This window comes from Notolepis coatsorum (assembly GCF_963971535.1).
Source record: "Notolepis coatsorum genome assembly, chromosome: 1".
NCBI lineage: Eukaryota > Metazoa > Chordata > Actinopteri > Aulopiformes > Paralepididae > Notolepis > Notolepis coatsorum.
In genome coordinates, this window is record NC_140165.1 from 236,036,625 (window position 1) to 236,050,180 (window position 13,556).

The following is a 13,556-nucleotide window of genomic DNA, read 5'->3' on the forward strand; positions in this document are numbered from 1 at the left end:
TGTGTAATAGTGTGTAATAGTGTAATAGTGTAATAGTGTGTAATAGTGTAATAGTGTGTAATAGATCATTTAGTTTGATCTGCCACTTCTTGGACACATGGTGCCATGAGAAAGGGTGAGTATTAAATAATACAACACGAAAGGGAGTTTGTGTTATAGTTAATAAAATCACATCTGTAGTCATCTTCAAATGGTCTATGTTGACCACTCCCCCGATCCTTAGGCCGCGCCCCCTTTTTGTATCCTTTGAACCGTTTGTCATAGAGACTCGCGAGAGACCCTCTCCCCCGTTGGCCGGCGGTGCACAGGCGTCACCCACACTTTCACAATTTCCCCTGCGCGGAATTGTCTAGTTATTTATTATTCTTTATTCCACCGATTTTGCAAACACTTTGCAACACGTAAGCGTTCGCGCCCCATACACGTGAAAGGTATCAAAACGAGCGGCTTGCCTATGGCAACACCGGTCTCCGAACTCGTAAAGTTTCACCCCACCGTCTGGCTACGAATCGACTTTAAACGGTAAAATATCGGTCCCATTGGGAATGCATTGCATTTTAGAGTGTAGCAGCTGAAATAATCTTTTTCCCCCTACCTTGGGTGAATTGCGAGTGTGATCTCAATTTTGGACGTAGAAATAAAACAAACACATCAAAACGATGACACGGCTGTCAACCCGCTCACAAAAGAAAAATAAATGGAATTGGACATTTCTATCTCAACTGACGACCATTTGTTTGAAGGTTCTCCTCCCCATTGACCGCCATGCAATCGCACTCTAGAAATCACATTTTTCACACTATTTTTTAGCCTTCTGTTCCGATCGCCGAAGGAGTGCCACAATATCGCACGAATGTCACAATATCGCGCACAACCCTTCGCCTACTCGTTGTAGTGCTCATGTGCGCGTCACAACGCTTCATCTCTTATAGTTTTCTTTTAATCAATGTGACAATGCAGTCATGCATCTGCCTCCATAGAAATGCATTAGATAGAAAATATGCAAGTCATAGTGATTGCTTCACCTGTGTGGCTCATGGCTCACTCATGATTGGTTCAGCTGTGTGGCTCGTGGCTGAGCTGCCAATGACATCATCCACTTAACCCATCATTGGCCATCACTGTGTTGCACTACTGAATTGCTGACAGCGCCCTCTGTCTTGTGGGTTGTGTCATTGTACTCAGTAGGGATATCCTCTTTCATTTTTCATTGGTCCATGTTGACCCCCTTTCATTGGTCGATGTTGACCACTCCCCCGATCCTTAGACCACGCCCCCTTAGGCCACACCCCCTCAGTGTATCTCTTGAACCGTTTGTCGTAGAGACTTGCGGATTGTGCCATTAGTCGATGTTGACCACCTTTCATTGGTCGATGTTGACCACTCCCCCTGTTGACCACCTTTCATTGGTCGATGTTGACCACTCCCCCGATCCTTAGACCACGCCCCCTTAGGCCACACCCCCTCAGTGTATCTCTTGAACCGTTTGTCGTAGAGACTTGGGGATTGTGCCATTGGTCGATGTTGACCACCTTTCATTGGTCGATGTTGACCACTCCCCCGATCCTTAGACCACGCCCCCTTAGGCCACACCCCCTCAGTGTATCTCTTGAACCGTTTGTCGTAGAGACTTGCGGATTGTGCCATTGGTCGATGTTGATCGGAAAAATCCGAAAACTCGAAAAAATCCCAAAACTCGGAAAAATCTAAAATCCGAAAAAGTTCAAAAACTCGGAAAAATCCCAAAACCCGAAAACTCGGAAAAATCCGAAAACTCGGAAAAATCTAAAAAGTTCCAAAACTCCGAAAAATCCCAAAACTCGGAAAAATCCGAAAACTCGGAAACATCAAAAATCCGAAAAAGTTCAAAAACTCGGAAAAGTCCGAAAATCCGAAAACTCTGAAAAATCCAAAAACTCTGAAAATTCCGAAAACTCGGAAACATCAAAAATCCGAAAAAGTTCAAAAACTCTGAAAAGTCCGAAAACCCCAAAACTTGGAAAAATCCGAAAACTCGGAAACATCAAAAATCCGAAAAAGTTCAAAAACTCGGAAAAGTCCGAAAACCCAAAAACTCGGAAAAATCCGAAAACTCGGAAACATCAAAAATCCGAAAAAGTTCAAAAACTCGGAAAAGTCCGAAAACCCGAAAACCCGAAAAAATCCAAAAACTCTGAAAATTCCAAAAACTCGGAAACAGCAAAAATGCGAAAAAGTTCAAAAACTCGGAAAAGTCCGAAAACCCAAAAACTCGGAAAAATCCGAAAACTTGAAAAAGTCAGAAAACTCGAAAAGTACGTTTTTGTTTTAGTTCGTTCGTTTTTTTGCGTTTTTGTTTTAGTTCGTTTGTTTTTTTCTCATATAGAGAGTGAGAGAGACAGAGGAGAGAGATAAGTGTGATACAGGCTCATATAGAGAGTGAGAGAGACAGAGGAGGAGAGAGAAGTGTGATACAGGCTCATATAGAGAGTAAGAGAGACAGAGGAGGAGAGAGAAGTGTGATACAGGCTCATATAGAGAGTGAGAGAGTGAACTTTGAAGGCGTTTTTTCCAAAAATTAGTTTTAAGAGTTTTTCCTCATACTCTGAGCCAGAAATCTCCACTTCAGTAGCACTCACATACACCAACCCTTCCAGTTCTATTCATATCTATGTTCTGAAGGTATTTACAGAAGGGTTTGTTGATATCGCATTCATACCCTGATTTATATCACATTTTATTCCTAAAAACTTTTTGTATCCTTTGAACCGTTTGTCATAGAGACTCGCGAGAGACCCTCTCCCCCGTTGGCCGGCGGTGCACAGGCGTCACCCACACTTTCACAATTTCCCCCGCGCGGAATTGTCTAGTTATTATTATTATTGGAAAATTGGAAAAGCCCCCTCTCTATTTTAGGTCAGGATTAAACGTAAGGTCTCCAGTGTGAGGTTAAGGTGGGTTTATAAATAACCCTTTAGAGTTCCTGCTATGCAGCTTGGCCAACAATTGACAACCCTCCTTCTTCCTTCTGTACCTCTCTGCCTACTGGTTCTGCTTGCTGTCAGGGAGTCAGGTGTCATGGATGTTTAAACCATCAGCTACAACCTCAGCAATGATGTCCACAGTCCCAGTCGTAAATCCAAGTCATCACTGCCCCGATCAATTCAGCCTCTAATGATTAGTGGAAGTAAGTGTTTCCTATACATACGTAGCTTTATTTTTGCCGGCTCCACCACAAGTATCATACAGACCCATGAAGACTGATACAATAGCAGATTAACAATGTCTCGTCCCATATACACAGTCCTTTCCGCTGCTAGACTGTATACTGCCCGTCCCCCAGCTTGCCTCCATCACAAATATCCTTAACCGTCTGTAGTGTGGTAGCGAAAGGTTAACCGTCTGTAGTGTGGTAGTGAAAGGGTTAACCGTCTGTAGTGTGGTAGTGAAAGGGTTAACCGTCTGTAGTGTGGTAGTGAAAGGGTTAACCGTCTGTAGTGTGGTAGTGAAAGGGTTAACCGTCTGTAGTTAGTTTGGTAGTGAAAGGGTTACCCTTTGTAGTGTGGTAGTGAAAGGGTTAACCGTCTGTAGTTAGTTTGGTAGTGAAAGGGTTACCCTTTGTAGTGTGGTAGTGAAAGGGTTAACCGTCTGTAGTGTGGTAGTGAAAGGGTTAACCGTCTGTAGTGTGGTAGTGAAAGGGTTAACCTTTGTAGTGTGGTAGTGAAAGGGTTAACCATCTGTAGTGTGGTAGTGAAAGGTTTAACAGTCTGTAGTGTGGTAGTGAAAGGGTTAACCGTCTATAGTGTGGTAGTGAAAGAGTTAACCCTTTGTAGAGTGGTAGTGAAAGGGTTAAGAACCAGTGTGGAACAGTGGTACCCATTTAAGAGTCCTAGAGGTAAAGGTGAGGTCTTTTCCACTGAGCGGAGCTGATCCAGGAGTACTGTGGGCGTGAACAACATTCACACAGCAATCAGCAGGCCCGGCCCAGCCTCTAGTCTCTCTCTCTCTCTCTCTCTCTCTCTCTCTCTCTCTCTCTCTCTCTCTCTCTCTCTCTCTCTCTCTCTCTCTCTCTCTCTCTCTCTCTCTCTCTCTCTCTCTCTCTCTCTCTCTCTCTCTCACTCTCTCTCTATATATATATATATCATTCTTTCTGAGCATATGCCAGCTCCTTCTTCATGTTCAGCACTATACCAGGACAGGTGATATTACTGTTGGTCTTCCCGGATTTCCCCAAGGGGATCAATAAAGGGATACCTTATCTTATCTTGTCTTATCTTATCTTATTAACTCACTCGAAGGCACCTAAGTAACCCGGCCTCTATTCATCACATGTGAATCTGAGGGAGACACCTGTGTGCCAGGTGTTTGTCAAGTATTGTGTTACAGGTTTTATTTGCCTGTAAGAATAGTATATTAAACCTGGCCTTTCATCCGTTAGGAAATGAGGTGAGATATGAGGGGGATAGGTAGAGATAAAGGTTGACTATAATTGAATGCAACGCTCTGGCAGCAGACTCCTATCTTGGAATAGAATAGAATAGAATAGATACAAGATACAAGATACAAGAGTTTTATTTGTCACGGCATACAGGTATACAGTGAAATGCGGGGGGTCTCGCCCACAACGATGTGCATAATACAAGTAATAATATAATATAAGAGTATAGAAGGGAGAGGAGAGGAGAGGAGATGTTTTGAACAAAGTATGAGTCTAGGCCAGGTTTCTCCAGAGTCTGGGTTGTGTCCCCACCCATAGAGTCCCATGATATGAGAATGGAATTCCTTGACAAATTCCTTAATCAAGCTTAATAGCCTGTAATGATATTTGATTGTTACTGTATGTTTGAATTAAGATTGCGATCGCTCTTGGATCCCACAGCAGTGTAAAAGCCATGGAGCCGGCCTGTATAAAGTTGTCACTGACCTCCGAGGACAGCTCGCTCTGTGACCTCCGAGGACAGGAACCATTCTGTATCTTCACCACATCCTGGAACTGTCACATGTCAACAGTACGGTACACTTGCTAGTTTACGTTAATTTACCAAACCCTTTTTTGTTTGTTTTATAGTTATAGGCAGATATTGTGGGATAATACATAATTCGCTTTAAAATAAATCCTGTTTATTTTACAAAGTACATCGGATGTTTATCATCTTTTCTTTTGGACTGCAATTCGGAGCCTGTCGGACTACCAACGCATTACCTGGAGCCTCACGGCAACTTTGGTCCGTAGGACTGCCTTTACAAGCATTGATTTTAGTTCAGCGTTTAACACGATTGTGCCTTTTAAACTATTTGAAAAACTTAAATTGCTCGGAATTGATGAGTCTCTGTGCTATTTTATTCTAGATTTTCTCTCAGACAGAGAACAAGTGGTCAAAATAGGTAATTTGTTCTAGATCCAGGACCTTGAACACCGGGGCCCCCCAGGGCTGTGTTCTCTCTCCTCTGCTCTACTGTCTATACACTAATGACTGTGCCTCCCACTCTGATTCTGTCCGATTTTTTAAATATGCGGATGACACAACAGTAGTGGGACTACATTTACATTTACATTTAGTCATTTAGCTGACGCTTTTATCCAAAGCGACTTACAAGTTCTGTACGACAAGCCATCAGGAAGGGCACAACTCTATCAGCTGAGCAACAATGTTCATGAAAGTGTTGAGTGCTACAGTGTAGGTTAGTTTATTAGGACAAGTGCATGACAGTACGGTTAGTTAGGGTTAGATTTTTTTTTTTTTTTTTCTTTTTTTTTTAATTCAGATAATGGAAGAAGTGCGTCTTTAGTCGACGGCGAAAGATTGGACGTGATTCGGCTGTCCTAACTGGGGTGGGTAGTTCATTCCACCATTGTGGGGCAAGGACTGAGAATAGGCGGCTTCTCTTTGATGACCCTCCCGGAGCTTGGATAGGAGTAGGTCTGAGGCGGCCAGAAGATGCAGAGCGTAGGGGTCTTGAGGGTGTGTAGTTAGAGACCATTGACCGGAGGTAGGCGGGAGCGGTTCCCTTTGCCGCACGGTATGCTAGGTCGAGGGCCTTGAAGCGGATTCGTGCAGCAATGGGGAGCCAGTGCAGGTCCCTAAGGAGTGGGGTGACATGGGCCGACTTCGGTAGGTTTGAGATCAGGCGGGCCGCTGCGTTCTGAATGACTAATTAAGAACGGGGATGAATCGGCCTATAGAGCTGAAGTCGATAGCTTTGCTGTATGGTGCAAGGAGAACGACCTGCTTTTAAACATCTCTAAGACAAAGGAAATTATAGTTGACTTCTGGCGCGGGGAGGCAGTCCACCCTCCTCTGTACATAAACGGCCAGCAGGTGGAGAGGGTAGACAGTTTTAAATTCCTCGGCATCACCATATATGATAATTTAAAATGGGAAGTTAACACCAGCCTCATAATTAGCAAAGCCCACCAGAGGCTCCACTCCCTGCACCAGCTTAAAAAGTTTGGTGTGTCCAGGGAGGCGATGCTCAGCTTTTATAGAGCCACTGTGGAGAGTGTCCTTACCTTCTCAATGACTGTGTGGTACGGAAACACCACCGTCCATGATAGGGGACATTTAGAACGAACTGTACGCACAGCGTCAAAAATCATCGGCTGTGAGCTCCCCTCTGTGGCCTCCATTTATGCCACACAAATCAGGCGGAAAGGGGAAAAGGTGATCAGGGACCCTTCTCACCCTGCTTACGACCTCTTTAACCCCCTTCCCTCTGGCAGAAGACTCCAAAGTCTCAGGTGCAGGACATCCCGTTTTAAAAACAGTACATATCCCGAGGCTGTCCGTCACCTGAACTCAAGTACAAATGTACAGGCACTTTGCACAATAAGGGCTAGCACCAGCCAACATGCACTTTAAGGCAATATGCACTTTAAACTGGAACACTGAGCAATTTATTTTAGGTACTGTAGCATTTTTTCTTTTTAATTGTTTGTGTAAAACTTTTTATTGTGGGGATTGTATTCTTGTGTTTTTATATTGTATGTTTTTAACAATGTCTGTACTGTATATGTGGCACCAAGACAAATCCCAATCAACCGTGTTGAAATGGCAATAAAGTTTCTATCTATCTATAGCACTATGTGAAATATCATGAAAGATAAAGATACATTTATCACCTAGATGGGGTAGAGAACCCCTCCTACAGAACATTAGATTAGATTAGATTAGATTAGATTAGATTAGATTAGATTAGATTAGATTAGATTAGATTAAAATGTTCTAGCATAGCTGAGCAACCTAAACACATGGGAGGGTTAAACAACATTTTAGAGAGAATGAGATATAGGCCTATTTCATCTTTCAACATCAACACAACTGGTCAGGTTGAAACCTAACGCAAACACGTTGTAATGGATTAGGATTATAAGTGAGTACAACCTGCTTGAAGCTCTATAACATAATTGTAAAGCGAATTACAAACTCTGACTGTAATTATGTGTTTATTGTTATAAGGAATTCTGAGTGCTAAAGTGTGTTAATAATACATTTCATAATGCATGACAGTACATTATCAATACCTTTATATAGATGTGGCTATACCAATCATTTTAAATGTTAATACAGGGGTATTTTATTGGCTACATTTGCAGGCCTACCGAGATTGTATTCATAATCAGTAGGCCTACACTGCAGTTAAGAGGGCCTGCAAACTGTTCAAATTTAAAGATAATCAAGAAGAAAGAAGCTGAGGGCCAATGCTTTAGCTGTAAGCATGTATTGGGTTGCTATTCTCTTTCCTACAGAGCAGGTGACCTGGCGCTCATCTCTAATTAGACAGATCGCAGATCATAGCTCACCACCTTGCCTTCCAACTGCAAAAATACATCTAAACGTATCTTGTTACAAAATACAAAAGCTCCTTCAACAAACGTATCAAAATAAACCACAAAATACTGGTGGAAAGGAATGTAATTTGACTAAAAGATACAAGTATTTTGTATTTTCCAAATACTGTAAATAACAGGGATGTTTAACCAGTGAATAATAACTCTACTGTATGTATTCCACTGGTCTGAGAACAGTCTGACCGGTGACTAACTCTACTGTATGTATTCCACTGGTCTGAGAACAGTCTGACCGGTGACTAACTCTACTGTATGTATTCCACTGGTCTGAGAACAGTCTGACCGGTGAATAACTCAATGTAGCCTATTCCACTGGTCGGAGAACAGTCTGACCGGTGACTAACTCTACTGCATGTATTCCACTGGTCGGAGAACAGTCTGACCGGTGACTAACTCTACTGCATGTATTCCACTGGTCGGAGAACAGTCTGACCGGTGACTAACTCTACTGCATGTATTCCACTGGTCGGAGAACAGTCTGACCGGTGACTAACTCTACTGCATGTATTCCACTGGTCGGAGAACAGTCTGACTGGTGACTAACTCTACTGCATGTATTCCACTGGTCTGAGAAGAACAGGCTGACCAGTGACTAACTCTACTGCATGTATTCCACTGGTCTGAGAAGAACAGTCTGACCAGTGAATAACTATGTATTCCACCGGTGAATTACTATTATTTAGGACAGAAACGCATCCACGGATATTGATGTCGGTGTAAAAGTGTCCTCAACCTTCAAGCACACGGCAGGCTACTTTATGTTATAGCGCCCTCATTCGGTCACAAAGGCAAATTGCACTATTGTCATTTGTTTTCGAGCATACAGATCACGTGTCTAGGTTTGATCACGTGATCGTCTAGCTTGTCGTTGTAGTCTCTCACCCACTCGGTGACGTTGAACTCCACACAGACAGCAGTTTCTGATTGTAGTTATGTACAGTAGCTAGTCTGTTTGGCTGTCAACGTGCTAGTTTTAACAATAACAGTCGAGCAGACATTGACGCAGACTATATAGAGGATTTCAACGATCTCTGAGACACATGACTTCAGGTGAACACTGAACATTGCTTTCTTCTTTTGTTGTTGTCGTTTCTGTCTCGCATCGTCAGCTATTCCTTCCCCCACAGGAATAGAATAGAGAGGCTGTTGAACTTGGGCAAGTCATTCATTTCAGGTGTTGGTCCTTAATATAGCATTGTATTAGTAAGAGGTTGGGTTACCAGCAGTTAGACTTTTGACGTGTTTAGGTCTAGACTCGTACTCTATACATAGAGCATTGATGCTCATGGACATCTGGGACAATATTATTATTGCAATATATATGCAGTATTTGTGCTATCCACCCTGCCGTGTATCCTGTATGGGTTGATTGATTATTTGTTTTGAAATTACAACCCTGATGTAAACAAGACGAAAGTCTTTCTCTGGTCTGCATCACATCCGTTAATAACGTTTTCAATCAATCAATCAGGCCTTCATCCTCCTCTGGATACTCTAACTTCTATTCAGTAGTCTCTTCTTCTTCTTGTACAACTTGGACCAAAACCCTGAGTGACTTCACTCTCTTTATTGTTCCTTCAAATGTTATTTAAGGAACAGAGAAAACGGGCCTATATTGTCTGCTGCCAAATGATTTGGCAGAATTAGTTAAAAAGTTAAACACGTTTTTTATGTTCTTTGGATGCATTTAAAAATAAGTGTTATTATTATAATTATAATTTTTTTTACATCTGTTTCACTGCAGATGTAATTGCATTTGAATAAAAAATACAAATAACTCGATCAAGCAGGATAAATAAAGTTGTTTGGTGAACAATAGCCGATAAGCTGCTTTTTGCCTTTTTCTTACTCATGCATGATCGAGGCTGACCTGCTTGGCCTTTGCATACTTGTGAGAAAGTGGGATTGATTGAACATTTTATTAACAGATTGCAGAATGGGTACAATACGGCTCAATACACACAATTGTTAAGGGGATGCAGACCAGAGTAGTATACTCTCTGAGCAGAGCAACACATTTGTAGAACAAGGAAAACCAATCTGCATGTGAAGTGCATATGGGCAGGATGTTTCTCTTGTTTCATTGACGTCCCTCACTTCACTTGAAACTTTAAATGAAACCCCACCACGATCCCAAACAATAGAACCTGGCCTAGACTCATCTGTAGCCTATTCAAAACCTCTCCTCTTCCTTCTATTCTATTCTTTTATCTTCTATTCTATTCTATTCTATTCTATTTAAATACCATGCCACGATGACACTGAAATGACCATCAAACTACTGTGATGGTTCTTCGTGAGGGTTTTCTGTGTTGGGCTGTGGTGAGGCTCCGACTGAACCCATCAGCAAGAGACACTTCCTCTTTTTAACACACGCCTTGGACAACAACGTCACCAGATCCCACCAGGGCTCAGCAATAAGCTGTTCCGTTCTTGGTCACATTAGGGCGACTGGCTCAGGAGGTAGAGAAATCGTCTGGTAATCCGGAGGTTCCCAGTTCGATTCCCGCTCCTCCCACAGCTTGTCGAAGTGTCCTTGAGCAAGACACTTAACCCCTAACTGCTCTCGATGAGCAGGTTGGCACCTTGCATGGCTGCCTCCTCCCTCGGTGTGTGAGTGAATGGGTAAAATGTGAGGAACAAATTGTAAAGCGCTTTGGATAAAAACGCTATATAAATGCAGCCATTTACCATTTAGGGCTGTCCTCTTAAGGGGTGACTAGGCTAGTTGATGATTAGATGATATTTCAGGAAATAGCCTTATTCAGCATGAAAAAAAGCATTAAAAAAAAAACACAAGAACTAGTGTAACAAAGTCTTGGTCGGCTAGGACCAAGTCCAATCCATGATATTTGTCCACCAGAATCAATGCGGGGTAGTAGTATATCCTAATGCTATATAGAATAGAGATGAATAAGTAATTTATACACACAGACTGCAAGTTCAAGATAGTCACGTTCTACTTAATATACAGTGAATTAAAAAAAAAAAAAATCTATTCGAATTGTAACCGTGTATTAACCCTTTCACTACCACACTACAGAAGGTTAACATTTCACTACCACATAGTGTGGTAGTGAAAGGGTTAACTTTATGTAGTGTGGTTGTGAAAGGGTTAACCTTCTGTATTGTCACAGTGAAAGGGTTAACCATTTGGTAGTGAAAGGGTTAAGTAATTCAGCAAGTTATCATTTACTCGAGTAGCCCCGACACTCAATATAGTCACGGTGTCTCTAATATCTTGTCATTTTATAGGCCTATACTTCGCATGTAGGCTATGGCCCTATTTTCCCCGTGATACTTTATTTGAAGCCTGTAGGAAATAGGAATTCGGGCTGGATGTGAACGAGGCTTTCCGTAAGCAGCTGCCATGTCAACATGCGTGTGGCCTATCGGCTGCCATGTCAACATGCGTGTGGCCTATCAGCGGCTGGAGCCATGTCTCTATACTAGCGATGACGTGTGTAGGTCATTCTCTGTCCACGCCGGTGAATACACCCAGAACCTTCTCATTGTACCTGCCACAGCACAGGCCTATAGAGATCAGAGGGACTGGCGTGTTGGAAGAGACACTGGTATGTGTGCCCGTGTGTAATGTATGTATACTGTATATGTACATACGTGTCCCGGACTGTTTTAATTGGGCAGTTAATTGACTCTTGAACAATGACATAATGTTCCTTTTGTCTTTGTGTCCAGAGCCACGAAGCTGAGGACGGAACGTCGGTCAAATCAGACATCATCTTGGTCGGTAAACATGAAGACGGACATTCCCTACGACAGGGTAACGAGCCTTTCTCTTCAGCGGACAGCCTTGCATCTCACTGTCCAATTGTGACTTATTCTTAATTATGACAATTATTTATATTTATTATTTATTTATAGTATGTATTATTTAAGTATTTATTATGTAGCGTACAGTAGTTTTGCATGTGTCGACAATACAAAACAATATCAAGAGTGAATCGAGAGCCGTTAAAATAAATACATAGAATAATATAATATAAAACACGTTAAAAGTCAAGTGTTCAGGGTTAAAGGAAGTGAGATATTCAGAAACACAGACTTTTAACGTGTTTTATATTATATTATTCTATGTATTTATTTTAACGTTGTAGCGTCTGTAATGTATGTTTTAAATGCTTCTGTCTTGACCAGGACCAGATCCTTAATCCCAATGAGAATGACCTGGTTAAATAAAGTGCAATGCATTTTCTCACAATAACAATTAGTCAGCACAAATTTGAGTTTAATTTGGTTAAGTTTACTTTCCAAGTAATTAAAGTGTTTATCTTTTCCTCTGCCTGAAACCAGAATTTAAGAAGCTTTTTACTGCTGTTATTTCCCTCATGTTTGAAATGTTCTGAAAATATACAGTAGCCTATACTTTTGAATCTTTCATTAAAGACAGATTGTCTTGGGGAGGTAGAGCAGTCGTCTGGTAATCCGAAGTGTCCTTGAGCAAGACACTTAACCCCTAATTGCTCCCGATGTGCAGGTTGGCACTTTGCATGGTTGCCTCCGCCATTGGTGTGAATGTGTGAGTGAATGGGTAAAATGTGAGGAGTAAATTGTAAAGCGCTTTGGATAAAAGCTGTTATATAAATGCAGCATAAAACAGAGTGAATTGCTTGGTTTATACAGGACTGGCTTTTCATTCAGGTTGAGCTGGACATCCATGCCTCTATTTTGACTGTGCATTTTATATTGTATTTTTCTGTTGTATTTGTATTGTTATATGTGTAGTACTATTTCTGTTTGTGTAAATTGTGCATCTTGTGTTGTATTTTTATTAGTATTGTATTTACAGTACTTTTGTACTTTGTACTGTGCAGCACTTTGGTCAACCTCTGTGCTATATAAATAGATCTGACCATGACCTTCAGTCAGAAGCAGAAATTAACCTTTAAAGCAGTATTTATTAATATATTATCAGGTCTTATCATTATTGACGTTGAAAAAAAGTATATACAGCGATACGACGTTTGGACATATCACCTATAGCCCAACGTGGTATTGAACTAAAATAAGTTTGTTTCTCTGTTCTTACAGATGGTAGATAATATGGAATGGAGAAGAGAAGAATCCAACAGGAAAGCCCAGATGGTTGGCTATTACACACACACACACACACACACGCACACACACACACACACACACACGCCCACCACACACACACACACTCGCACACAGACACACACACCTTAGAATTTTCCATGCAAATTTTCGAGAGGTTTTAAATATTTTCTTTAGCCAGGGAACCTTTGATAATGTGTTGATTGATATTGTTGTAATAATGTTTTGTAGTATGCTGGCACTGTAGTCTAGTGATGGTCTACCGTCTAATGAGGAGACGAATCACTGTAGTAGTTCTGAATGGGGAAATATGTAACACTAAGTACTTGCTACAAAACAGACATTCAGAAAAAAATTATCAAACGTTTTTATGTTGAGTAAAATTATAATCTACTGCATTTTAGGTGAAATGTGAGTTTTAAAGAAGCTTTTTTTCTATCACAAAATTGTCCCTTTTGACCAAATTTTCTTCAAATATTCTTAACTCATTCAGCGCCAATCACAGAAAAAGTCGGGTTAACTCGCCATGCGTTGAGGACCAATCACGAGAAATCTCGGGTTTTAATCGTTATTTCTTTTATTAGCTATATCCATACATTTTTCATCCATCCAGCCTGATGTTATCATTGGGAATGGGTCTGAGCTCGCAAAG

The 13,556-nt window shown here is 41.4% G+C and overlaps 1 long non-coding RNA gene across 1 annotated transcript; it reads left to right on the forward strand.

The window, feature by feature from the left end:
• Positions 1–8,741: 8,741 nt before the first annotated feature.
• On the forward strand, positions 8,742–12,934 carry LOC311236583. The gene is made up of 3 exons (XR_014620226.1): positions 8,742–8,878; positions 11,528–11,612; positions 12,881–12,934. It is a non-coding gene; the product is annotated as an uncharacterized lncRNA (long non-coding RNA).
• The last annotated feature ends 622 nt before the right edge of the window (positions 12,935–13,556 follow it).